The following is a 13,361-nucleotide window of genomic DNA, read 5'->3' as shown; positions in this document are numbered from 1 at the left end:
GTGCTCTCCAATAGGAACACACAATCCCTCTGCGTGGCCTAGACGCCTGGTAGTCGCATTTAAGAGTAAAATGCAGATGAAGCAAATGTTTTATTTGACCCAATACATCTAAAATATGATCTAAGCATTTTTCAGCCAACAGAAAATCTACTTAGACACTTTTTGTGTATAAACACTGTATGTGTGTATGTGTGAATATATAAATACATACACACTTAAAATGTCCTGAAATCTGTATATTTTAAAGATAAAGCATGTCTCCATTTTGATGCTAAATTTTCAGCTATAATGAGCTGTAGTCCTACCAAGACACTAAAGCTGTGCTTAGTAGCAAGACTTTTACACTGCTTCAGTTTTTTTTAATGAAATTAAAAATTCATTTCTTCCTGGCCACATTTGCAGTGTCCGTGACCCTTATGTGCCCAGTGTTTATGATACTGAAGAGGCGAGGACAAGGACAAACGTCCTGTATTGTAAGTATTACGGTACTTAACTTGTCCTGGCCTCCGAACGGGGGAAATCGGATGTCGCCTGTCTCTGTATCTAAGGCTAGGCAGGCTAGGCGAGGTTTCACACTCACATTTAGGGAATGCCAGTTCTGTGCGGTTTCTGTATTAATGCCCAGCAAGCTGCTCCATTTCTAGATCTATCTGTACCTTAAAGAAATAGTTGCACATGCGACTTTTTGAGGTTATCACTTACTTTGCAGCTTTCGTTGGTCAACCAAGCAAAAGTGCATTTCTCATCCACACCATGTCCACAGTCTGCGGGAGGGTCCCCTTGTAGCTGCGCCATCCGAACCCCTTGGGCTTTTCCATCCCTGTGATGGAGGGAAGCAGTGAGAGGGCCCAGCACAGGTGGGAAACAACACACCACCCTTCCGCTCACAACCCACTGCCCAGAGGTGGTCACACAGCCTTCCAAAGGGGCTATGCAGCCCGCGGTCTTGGGCGGAGAACAGAACAGCCTGCCACCCGCTGGCGACGTCTGACACGCTGCACCGCAGGGTGAGCGCCGGAGGGGCGGCCCATGTGGAAAGCAAGCTGCCAACCTGACGGTTGTGAAATGGTGACAGTCCTCTAAGAGTTGGGGAAGACACGGAGAAACAGGAAGCTCAGCATACAATGTGGCAATAGCTAGACTCAGAGAAGCAATGCACCGGTTTTGTTTGCGTTTGCCTGATTTCTGGTGAGATACGATACTTCCGCAAGGGTTTATTGGACATTTTAATTTTCCACGTATGAACTGCATTGTCCATTTTACCATTGAACTATTTAAATTTTTAAAAGAAAATACAGACACAAAAATCCATAAAGAAAAAATTTTTTTCCTTTAGGTTTGGTGCTTCTGGTGCTTTATTTTAGAAACCCTCCCCTACCTTGAGGTCAAAAGATAGTCATATTATTAAATTTAATGTTAAAAATAAACTTCCATACAATAGTGAACATAATAAAATACAAGCTGTCAGTTACAGGCTTTGTAAAAATGTTTTTCAAAAAGATCTGGGTCCAATTTTTTTTATGTGAAACAATACCTAAGTCATATGAGGTTCATATCCTCAGCAAAGTCAGTTCCAGGTGAATTACTAACTCAGGTGTCCTAATACCCGTTACTGGAGAGTCTGTGTCTCCAATACTCAGGTTCCGTCCTGGGTGGCTCTCCTGCTGGGCCCGTGCTGGTGCACCGCACTGTTCATCGTGATTCTTCTTCACAGTTAGTTCTGAGGAGATGGTGTACCTTCGACAGAGGCACACACAAAATGAGAAGAGCCTTCCTAGCAGGTGGCCTAAAGCTGCAGTAATGGTCTTGGTTGTTCTTGGCTGTTGGCTATTCCCTATGCATTTTAAACCTAACGCATCAACCCCGGTCAGTCTCAATCCCTGAGAGTTCGATTGGAGAAGCATAGAGCATACAGGTGCATTTGAGGAAAAAGTGGCATCAGTGGTAACCTTGCTACCATTTAGACTGATAATTGGCTTGAAAATGTAAGAGAAATCCAGTTGTGCTGGACGATAATGTTATATATATATATATGTATATGTAAATTTTTTTGGTGGGAAGAGGTAATTAGATTTACTCACTCATTTATTTATTCTTGGAGGGACGTACTGGGGATTGAACCCAGGAGCTCATGCATGCTAAGCATGCACTCTACCACCTGAGCTATACCCTCCCCTCCAATAATGTTTTATAATGTATTCCTTTTATTTAAGGGAAAAGATCCTCATTCACAATAACAATAAAAACTATAGTTTGCACAATCAATTGTAGCCGTAGAGAAAGAAGGAAAGAGTAGAATTTTAAAACCTAACAATATTGCCAAGTGCCCATTCAGTGTTTTAAAACTCAGTCGAATTCCTATACGTCAGCAATAGAAGGAGCTCTACCCAGCAGTCTGAGAGAAGTCCTGACTGATGTAACACGAGATTCAATATTAAAATCGGAGTCCTTGTATTTTCTATGTAGGCAATAGATTAGAGCTTCAAAAAAAGAAATACGGAAAGAGACAAGAAAGTTCCTTGGAGTTTCCCCCTTCCATGTAAAGCATAATTTTTGCCTTAGTTTTTTTGGAAGATAGATTTTTATCAGCTTAAGGCAATTCCCTTCTATCCATAAGTCATCTTAGATTTTTTCCATAACTAAATTTACATAACATGTTTGAGTTACTTTTTTCTTTAAAAATCCTAATGTGTATTATTACTTGAATACATTTTTCTTATGTTAAATCCTCCAGTATTCCTGGAGTAAATCTGATCTATTTATATGTGTGCACTGCTGTGTTTACAGATCTCATGGTAGAATCTTTATGTAAGTGGTAACAATTCCCTCTTCAGTACTGTCCTTATGCCACTTTTACTATCAGCAAATGGGTTGGGTCACTTTCTCTATTTCTCTATTTGATGCAAATTGTTTCAGAGACTAGAGAGCAGTTTGTTCTGAAAATGTTACACCAGTCTCACCAGTAAAAACACCTTGGACAAGCATCTTTGGCAGAGAAGGAGAAACGTGGGTGGGCAGGAGAAGGTTGGACAGACTCAACACTGACTTGGCTTCTATGATGATTATACACTTTCTCGGGTTTCCCATTTCTAAGTCATTGTGCCACTCCTTTCTGTTTAATGCTGCATCCCAAGAAAAATATAAACAGTCGTCTCGTCTTTGTGATGTTTACATGCAACTAGGATGGTGCATCTTGTTTTATGGGACACACAAATCCACGTGCCACTGTGTGCAGAAACTGCATCCCCTGTTTACTGAATGAACAGAGGTTGTAAAGTCAATCACTTGAGAAGGTGTGCATTAAATTGTTCTAAAAATAAGATTTCTTTCAGGTCTTGAATGGAGCCATAAAACCTCGAAAAGCAAGGTTTTCCTCATCCCAACCATGTTTGAAGACATGCCTTAATACGAGTCAAGAACAGAGCTAGAAAGTAAATGGCGTTGGTCAGAGAATAAACCTTCACCGAGTTGTAGAGGACGGTCACTGTGCCGCTACTGTTAAAGCTTTCACGTCTTCAGGTGTTTCTCTGGGTCCCGGGGCCTAACATTATCTGGGCTCCACCCACGGGCAGCACTGACTCGCCTCATCTAGACTGCATCAGGCACATGCGCACCTTCGGGGGACCGAGGGTCCCAGACAGAAAGCCCACCGTACGAAGCGTTGTCTGATAGCAACACCAAGCCCCTCCTAGTCGGCATCATCTGATAACAAACTCGAATTTGTAGTGGTTTAAATTCAGCACAGATCTCTGACTCCTCGTGTGAAGTCCCCTGCAGGCTGGACAGCATTCCTGCTAACCTTATCTTGGGGGCCGCGTGTTTCAGAGGGCAGAGTACAAAGCAGAGGAGAGAGGGGTGAAGGAGGAGAGAGGGCTGGCTCTGAATTGCTTCAGCTAGGAGGTGGCACATGCCATGTCCTCAGTAGACCATTGGCTGAAATTAGTTCAACAGCTTCAACTGACTGCAAGGGAGATCAGGAAATGTAGGGGAGCACATGGAATACTTGGTAAGGAGCAACTTGCCACAATAACTGTGTGACTTTCAGCAAGTAACTCAACCTCTCTGTGCCTCAATGCCTATAGTATTAGCCCCGATTTTACAGCCAAAACTGACATATTGTTAATCTTGCAAGATTATTATGAGAATTCAGGCACCCAGCGTGGTGTCTCAGCTATAAGTGTTTAATTCAGTAACTATTTATTTACTAATTATTAACCATCTTTCCTTGGGCAGACACACATGATCATGACATCACAGTGACTATCATAGCAAGACCCTTGCCCTCACATTGCCAGTAACTTCCTACTCAAACTGTGGTCCTTGGACCAGTAGCATCTGCGCCACCTGACATCTTGTAAGGGCTACGGAATCTCTGGTACCATCCTTGACTTCCTGAATCAGAATCTGCAGGTCCCTGGGTGACTTGTGCAGATGACAGTTTGAGAAGCACTGGCCGAGAACTCGGCTCCTTTATTTCTCCCCTCATCTGGCTAATTCTTTGTTTCCTTTTCCAAGAACACCTGCTCGGACACTCTCATCAGCCCCACCCCATCTCGAGGTTAGGGATTAGGCGTTGCCATGGCATTGCTAGTGCTCCTAGAGAATGAAAGGGGAAAAGTACTCATAGTCCAGCAGGGGAGAGGCACACTCTGTGTTATCAGAGAAAGCAGCATATGCAGGGCCATGGGCTATAATTAATGTTAATATGAACCAGGGGTGATGGGCAGGGAGGGGCCAGCAGGATGGAAGACTGCGGGAATTAAAGGAGAGTCTCCTTAGGCTGGACACGCTGGGCCCTGAGTCACACAGAGAAACCCAGGTTGCAAAGCAGTGACCCAAGATGCTGCTTGTGGCCCGATGGGTGAAGGGCTTGCTCTGGACTCCCCTCCTGAAAGCTGGCCGGGCCACCTGCCCACCGCACTGTCCTTCTATGGCTGGTTTACAGGGCAGCTGGGACTGAGGGCCTCGTGCAGAGTGAGCTTGTGATTTAAATTCTCTAGTTTGGTTTTCTGTGTGTACGAATCACAAAGGATCTCGCTAAAATACGGATTCTGATTCAGTGTGTCTAACGAGGCAGGTGCTGCTGTCGCAGGGACCACGCTCAGAGATCCTAAAGTTCTCTTTAATGAAAACAGAATGAAGCACAGCATTCGGGTAAAGCAGTTTAGAGTCTTGCTACTCAGACCTTCTTACTGATTCTGTGAACTGAGACAGAAAGCAATTGTCTGTCTAACTTTGCAGTTTTCCCATTTTGAGCCCAATAGACTCAGCCATAAATTCCTGAATTTTGTCTCAGAAAGCTAAAGGACAAATAGGGAACTTGACTGTGGAGTAGCCAGCCCCCTGGCATCTCAGCAACTCAGGCAAGGCTGATCCAAAGGTACCTGCACCTCACTCCTCCAAAGCCCTCCCCTCCACTGTCATCCCTGAGGATTTTGGTCCTGGAGGCTCCTAATAAGGCAATTTGAAGCATGGACGGGTATCACCTAGGGAGTTTGAATAACACTTTATAAGGAACTCCTGGGACCAGCCATTGTGTGGGTGGGCTGTTCCTGGACGGGCCCAGGCTCATCCACCGCTTTTAAAAACCACGAGGGAGCCTGGCAGATGCTTTGGGGCCAAGCAGAGGCACTAAAGTAGACATCCCCCACCTCAGAACCGCCCTCCTTGTCACTGTGGCTGTTGGTTTTGATCTGTCTCCAAACTTTTTTGAAGAAGAAAAGCAATTCGACCCCTTGAAAAACTAGTTTAGCCTTTACCCTTTGTTTTAGAAATGAGAAACCAGGCATTTCTTCCAGTTTCAATATCATACCTAAAAGCCCCTGTATTTCTTCCAGGATCCACAGCGTTCGAACCCCTGTCCTTTAAAGGGATGCCTATTTAGAGGGAAAAGAGGCTGCTTCTTTCCAGTCTTTCTTCACTTGGGTAGAATTTTTACTAAGAAATCCAAATTGTGGTTTGGAACTCAGAGGTTTCTCAAATAAAACAAGAGAAGACCCCTGTCGGCAGCTATATTTGCTGGGCATTCACACAAGTGTTCTCTAAAACTGAAAGTCATCTGTCCGTTCCAATGCAATTAAACCTGAGATTTGAAGGAAAGCTACGAAATAATAAAAAGCTTAGCCATAGTAAATATTTTAATGGGACATGTATTTTTAAGAGTAACTGGTTTCTAGTCAAGGGAGGAGCAGGGGTATGATCGCAGGGGCAACAGCCGTGGTCACAAAAAGGAAAGTTGCTTTTAATCAGAATGCCTGCAATCTAGTGGACCCAATGTCCCCCCCCCTACAAAGTAAACAATCTCCAAAGATTCTGTTCAGCCATGAAAGGTTTAAAGGGAAATGGGGGTATAATCTCAGTTACTCGTTGAGGTAGGCGATCAGAGTTGTCGCCATTCCCCAAAGCCGGCGGGCTTGTCCTCATCAACTGCTTGAGCCTGCTCTTCTCAGACTCAGGGAGGCCTGCAGACATCAGCTTTTCTATAAACAAGAGGTGGGGGTGGTGGGGCCCAGGGTCCTGCTCAGTATCAGGACCAGCGAAAGAGAACCCCGAGGTTCTGATCCCTCTTGTCCTTACTCCTTCTTCCAAACTGCATAAGTCATTCCTTCTCCACAGGGAGGAGTGAGTGGGGGGTGGGCAGGAGGAAGACTGTCTCTGAGCACTATGCCCCGTCGAAGACCCCTCCTGGCAATGCGAGGTTTCCCACTGTGCTGGGAATGTGCCTTTTGCCCCTCCACCACCCTGCTTTGTGCCCAGAGAGGCTGAACTCTCTGGACATAAATAACTGGGCTTCCTTTGACATAGGAAAAAATGGGGCACAAGAGGAAGGCCGTGTCCCAGGTCTTGGGGGAGTCCCTGGGATGCGCCCCACCAAGTGATGGTCCTTGGCTTCCCTCAGGAAAGAATTCGAGGGCAAGCCATAGCTGAGTAAAAGGAGATTTATTCAGAGGAGATGCACGCTCCATAGACAGAGTGCGGGCCGTCTCAGAAGGCCGGAGAGAGCGACCACGAGGCGTGGGGTTGTTAGTTTTTCATGGGCTTGGTCATTTCATATGCTAATAAGTAGGAGGATTATTCCAACTACTTTGGGGAAGGGGTGAGGATTCCCAGGAATTGGGCCACTGCCTTCTCTCTGACCTTTCATAGTCAGCCTGGGAACTGTCGTGGCACCTGTGGGAGGGCCACTTCGCAGCTAATGTATTATAATGAGTGAATAATGAAGCTCAAGGTCTACTGGGAGTCAAATCTCCCGCCATATTGGGCCTCAAGGTCTGTTGGGCGTTGAACTCTCCGCCATCTTGGTGCTAACTGTTGTGTCATTCCTTAAACGGTCGTGCCCTGCCCCCTTCCTTCCTGTCTCACCTTACCCTCTGGCTCCCACTGGGTTGCAGGATAAAGAGGTCAGGGTATGTGTGTTCCTCTAGCTCCTTCATTGCCAAGTCCCCTTTTAGACATGGTTCTCTGCCTAAGGCCACGGCCAAGGGCAGAACTGGTTTTGCAGCGTAGAAGTTGTGAATGAGAAATATTGCCACCGTATCAGGAAACAAAGGACATTGCAGACAGCAGCCACCAGCCACTACCGCAGCCCCCAACGGTGAGTTGGGGAGAACTCAGGACGGAGACAAGCAGGCCGCCTGCTGCCAAGCACTCGGCCACTGCAGCCACTCCCAACGGCGGCCCCAGAGGGGACTCGGGATGGGAAAGAACAGGACACCGGCCCCAGAGAGCTGAGGTGCACATCAAAGGGACGATTTCAGTGAGCCCAGAGCTCTTCCATCTTCCCTTCCACAGAAGAGCACTAAATTCCTTAACCTGAGACATCTCGTTTTGTTTAATTAGCAGTAACCTTTCGATGTTCCAACTACCTGGTCTTTGTTGCAAAAACTCCTGTAGATCCCGCTCCCCCCTTCCCCCTTCGGAGCAGTCCCTCGGAGCTGCCTGAGAGGCCGCCTCTCCAGCTTGAAGTCCTCAGAAAACCTGCTGAATAAAACATAATTCTCCACGAGTGGCCTGGCTGATGTAAAGGACAGCCCACCGTCACCTCTCTCAGAGAGCCCCAGTCCTCTTCCCCGCCCCCCACCTCCTCTGGTCCCAGAGGAGGAACTCAGGAAGCATGCTCCAGACACGAGGTCTGCATCGCCCCCCACTACGGAGTTCTAATTCATGGGGGTTCAGGTGAGCTAACCAGGGACCCAGGGCCATGCAGCCGAGTATCCTCTTAAAGGTTTTCATTTCAAACCTCTGTGCCTTGTCAACTGGATGAGTCAGTCTCATGACCTGGGCTCATTAGTGAGACGGCATTAGTGAGACGGCATTTGTGCCCGCACGGAACTGACTCGGAGGCAATCACACCTCCCTTTTCGTTCTCCCACTGTGGCGGGTTTCTTCCCAGCTCCGGTACCAAGAGCTGTAAGACTTTTACCAAGTCCCTCCCTCGTTCTTGCTCTGCCACGAGTCCTCTGTGACATGAGGGGTGGGATACATTTGTCTCCGAGATCCTCGACACAGTTTAACTTTTTTTCTGGCCTATTTTTGCATTTCGTAATTCCATTAGCTTGTATTTTCCAAATGTGGCTCCAGAGCATGATCTGGGGTCCATTTGTCAATTCTCTTGGTATCGTGTTTGAGTTCTTGTTTAAATTTACAGGGAAAAGTGAATTTGGAAGCACTCAGGTATTTCATAATTATTATTCTTAGAGCACGAAAAGCAATGTTAAATAAAACCACTCTTTGCGTCAGTCATTCTGATGGCTCACTAGACATTTCCAGCACGTTACATTAAAAATGGTTGTTACTCTTCACTTTTCTTCCCTATCCAGGCCTAGATGCACACTGTGAATCTCCGGCCACACGAGGACTGAGCACTGAGCCACGGCCTGGACCAGGCGTGATGGGCAGTGGGCAGAGGGCCTCTGCAGGAGGGGCCGAGGCTGCTGACAAATTGTGATGGCAGAAGCTGGTGATTCATTTAGTCATTCAACAAACAGTTTTCCTCCAATGTTTCCCCAAAGATGATTCCTTTGCTATCATTTTTTTTTTTTTTTTGAGAGTCCTTAGGGGCAGATACTGATGTACACACCTGTGCAAGGCTCAAGAGAAGGCAGTGTGAGAATGCACCGCCAGGGAAGCTGCAGAAAGGGGACCGGCCAAAGGACATGGAGAAAGAGAAGCCACCTCTTCATATCTCTGTTTGAGTGGAGGGATGTGGAAACAGTTTTCCTCAGAAATGAGCAGGAAGGGCTGAGATGTTTCCAAGGATGGGCACAAATTTTAACAAAGGGTAGTTTGTAGAGAACATTCCAGGCCGAAGGAACAGCACAGAAAATGCCCCGTGGTGGGAAAGTGATTATATGTTTGACAAACAGGCTCTGTAGGGTGGATTTATTCTGTCAACAAGGACTTTCTGTGGCTCAACGTTGTCTTAAAGCACGTGTGTTTATTTCCAGATCTTCGCGACGGATCATTTGAGATGAGAATGCCTGATGCAATAAAGACACTGATGCTGAAGTCCTGCCTCACACTAGCGGCCGGCTCGGCTGCCGGGAAGCAATGGAAATCCTCTCCGGAGTCGTCCAGCACTCGATGCAGCTTCACTGCCATGTGGCTGGACAGATGGTAACATTCCGTAGAGAAATCTCCTTCCTTCGCTGGTAGAACACAAGATATTTTTCCTTGCCGTTCTCTCCAGATGAAAATGCATATTGGGGGAAATATAGCTCAAAAACAAAACTAAATAGTTAGGCTCTTAGAGAAAGTTGTCAGGAGATAGAGTTCAGTTAGGGTGGTCTAACCTCCAGGCTTTGCTTCTCAGGTGCCCCTGTGAGCCACGGACTCCAGAGCACGTGTGAGCATGAGGAGAAAGAGGAGTTTGAGAAAGTGGGCTCGGTACACGAACGCCATTATTTTAATTTTATGGGTCACAATCTGCATCGGGTGAAAGATGGAGGAATTAAGAATTCACCTTAACAAGAATCTGCATGTCCTGTAAGTCTGTCTGAAAGCCCTTTTTATTTACCCGAGTCCCAATCTTCTAAAGACAGTGAATCCCAGGGAAATTCCTCTGTGCGCTGGGCAGGGCAACAACTGCGAAGTTGGAAATGGGAGCCAATGGGACACAAACTGCTTTACATAGAAAGGGCTCTGGTGAGACCCAGGGAAGGTGGGAGGATTGGAGGAGGGGAGGCGGGGAGGGCTTGATGTGAAGGAAGAGAGAGGGTGGCTGATATTGGGAGAGAATTTGAAGAGAAGGAAGAGAAAGACTTAAAAAGGTGTTTGTGTGAAGACCGTCTTGTTACTTAGACTGTAAACATCTTTCCTCTTTGAAACAAAAACATCTGGTAAAATATCAGTTCTTTCTCAAGCAGTCTGGAGTTGAGGTAGTCCCTGCAAGGCAATGAAGTACTGAGTTTTGCTTTAAAGAAGCAGTAAGGCCAAAAGAGGCTTCTCATAAGGACAAGAAATTATTTTTCACCCTCCCATCATGGGCTGAATTACCAGCTGGTCTCAGTTGGGATAAAGAATCATCCTGGATAAAGAAGCTCTGGTATATTTATACAACGGAATACTCCTCAGCCATAAAAAGAATAAAATAACGCCATTTGCAGCAACATGGATGAACCTGGAGATCATCATTCTAAGTGAAGTAAGTCAGACAGGGAAATAAACATACCATATGGTATCACTTATATGTGGCATCAAAACAAAAGGGTACAAATGAACTTATTTACAAAACAGAAACAGACTCACAGACAGAAAACAAACTTATGGTTATCAGGAGGGAAGTGGGGTGGGAAGGGATAAGCTGGGAGTTCAAGATTTGCGCACTAACTTCCATACATAAAATAGATCAATAATTTCCTCCTGCAGAGCACAGGAAACTGTATTCTCCATCTTGCAGTAATCTATACTGAAAAGGCACATATGTATGTATAACTGGAACTGTGTGCTTTATGACAGAAGTCGACGCAACATTGTAAACTGACTATACCTCAATTAAAAAAAAATCATCCTGGATTCTAAACTAAAGAAGTCTCAGACTCAGGTAAGATGTGCTGGCGGGGCTGCCTGTGCTTCTGCAGACGCACGGATCAGATTCAGTGACCTTTCACGCGTGACTGGTGCCTGGAGTGAACAACAAGGAAGACTGTCACTCCACCCTCTTCCTCACCACCCTCGTCAGGACATCCAGGCGAATGCAAGCAACACCCGCCCCCAGTTCCTCCCGCAGAACGTTACATTTGCAGTTAGTTTGGTTTTCATTAAAAATTAATGTAGTTCAATTATATTTTTAGATTAAGTGTTTTCCTTCATTCAAACAACTTAAATTTTTTATTTATACTTTTTTAAAAATTTCCATTTACTTTTATAATGGATATTTATAAACTTTATTGGAAAATATGTGAACGTTCTTTTTATTTTTTACATTGATTTTAATATGTTTCGGTCATTTCAGTCAACAGAATACAAAGTATGTGAAAATCATGATTATAAAAGCATGACTAATGACTTCACTGAGTTGAAAGTGAGCTAAATAGAGAGTTTGAAATGCTAATTAATTTATAAGTCATGTCTATGTTTATTTCATTACGCATCTAAACACTGCCAGCCCGTTGGCAGAAATGTAGACGTGCATAGTTAAATTTGGTCATCTTTGGTATTTTGCTGGCATTCAGTCATATAAAGCCATGACTTTTCACAGATTTTAAATTCTCTTATCATGAAGTTATACTTGTCAGGTAGGAGGAGAGACCACATCGAGTTAACACATGATTGAGAAAATACCTTTTAAATACTTGCACATGTGTATCTGAGCCTTCATTTGGCTTTTGTACAGGGACTTGCTAAAACTGGGGCAGTCCTGTTCCCCCGAATCTGACCCGGGGCCTCCTGGGCTCTAGTGGAAATGTCAGCCCACATGGGGCCCACGCAGTGGTCAAGTTCTCTGACTAATGATTAGTTTGCTTGAACTGTAATCCCTGTTGAAGTGCTTTTGCGTCTATTCAACTTATTGCTCATTTGTAGTTGGTAAAACAAAAGTGAAAACACTCAGGCATTTAAAGGATTAAGGACAAAATTCACATCAGGTCCTTGACAATTACACGTCTGTGTGTGTTTGTGCAAGCGTTAGTTTCCCGGGGCCGCCATCACAAAGCGCCACAAACTGGGTGAGTGGCTGAGAACAACAGACATACATTCTCTCACCGCGCTGGAAGCTAAAAATCCAAAATCAGGATGTCAGCAGGGCCATTCTCTCTCCAGTCTCCAGAGAAGAATCCTTCCTGCCTCTTCTTGCTTCTGGTAGTTGCCAGAAATCTCTGGGGTTCCTTGGCTTGTAGATTCAGGGCTGTGGAGCCAGCTGGCACTCCCTGGAGTCATAAAACCCCCACGCCTGGGCTCTCAGTGTGCCTGCAGCCCCACAACTTAACCCCCACTCCCCACTGCAGGCCCACTCCTCATCCTGCATTTCTGCAGGATAAAAAAACATCTCTTGATGTGTGTTTACCCTAACAAAACCCATCACCCCAGGAAACAGCTCATCTCACAATACCCTGGGTGCCAGGTCTCACATCCTGCCCTTATCAAAGTCGTAAATTCTATTATTCAGAGAAGTCCCTGACAGGTCTTACAACCAACCTGGTACCTGCGCCCAGACTGACCATGGAGACCCCTACTCCTTGTGTTCACGGACCCCTTACCCCCCAGTAAAAGACCCTGCATGCCCCCCTTGGTGCTCGTGCAGGCACCTCTCGCCTGTGTAGCCCGCTGTTGTCTGTAGAAGCATATCTATTAAACCTGCCCTCTGTTCTTAAATCCTCATGGTCTTTGGTTCTTGGTTAATTCTTTTACCACCATGCACACTGGCCCATGACCACCGCGTTGTGCCCCACAACAATGACTACAATCTGTGCTTCAGTCTTCATTTGGCATGTGTGTCTGAGTCTGTGTCTAAATGTCCCCTCTTCTCTTAAGGACATCAGCTGTAAGGGATTCGGGGCTCACCCTAATCTAGCATGGTGCAACGTAATTTGATTGCATTTGCAGAGACCCAATTTCCAAATACGTTCTCATTGAACGTATCTTCTGGGGGGACAAAATTCAACCCACCAGGCACGTGTGCACAGCATGTGTGTAGTTTCCCTGGTGTCTATTCCTGACACTGTTAGTCTGCCTTTAAAAGACACGCGCAGTGTGCGTTCCCGTGCCTCAGTGTGGCACCCCCACCCCGGCCTTCTGCCCCGGGCGTCTTGCTGCAGCTTTGTGTGAACAGCGTCAAGAGCTGCATTTTAATTTCTTGCTCAGCAGCATTTGAAAATTATCATTCCAGTTTTCTTAAAAACCTTCCTTTTCCTTAGCTTTTCCAA

At 45.7% G+C, this 13,361-nt stretch overlaps 2 long non-coding RNA genes across 4 annotated transcripts in view; one reads left to right on the top strand and one right to left on the bottom strand.

Moving 5' to 3' along the window:
• Positions 1-889: 889 nt before the first annotated feature.
• LOC116667949 overlaps positions 890-13,361 on the bottom strand; it is a 173,661-nt gene continuing 161,189 nt past the window's right edge. For all 3 annotated transcript variants that reach the window (XR_004324949.1, XR_004324948.1, XR_004324951.1), the window contains one exon: positions 890-1,737. This is a non-coding gene — a long non-coding RNA (uncharacterized LOC116667949). The remainder of the gene's footprint in view (positions 1,738-13,361) is intronic.
• LOC116667951 lies at positions 9,350-11,000 on the top strand. The gene is made up of 4 exons (XR_004324953.1): positions 9,350-9,615; positions 9,812-9,984; positions 10,498-10,642; positions 10,867-11,000. It is a non-coding gene; the product is annotated as an uncharacterized LOC116667951 (long non-coding RNA).

This window comes from Camelus ferus, chromosome 2 (assembly GCF_009834535.1).
Source record: "Camelus ferus isolate YT-003-E chromosome 2, BCGSAC_Cfer_1.0, whole genome shotgun sequence".
Taxonomy (NCBI): Eukaryota; Metazoa; Chordata; class Mammalia; order Artiodactyla; family Camelidae; genus Camelus; species Camelus ferus.
Note: the sequence above shows the minus strand (reverse complement) of the source record. Positions and strands in the feature narration are given on the sequence as shown.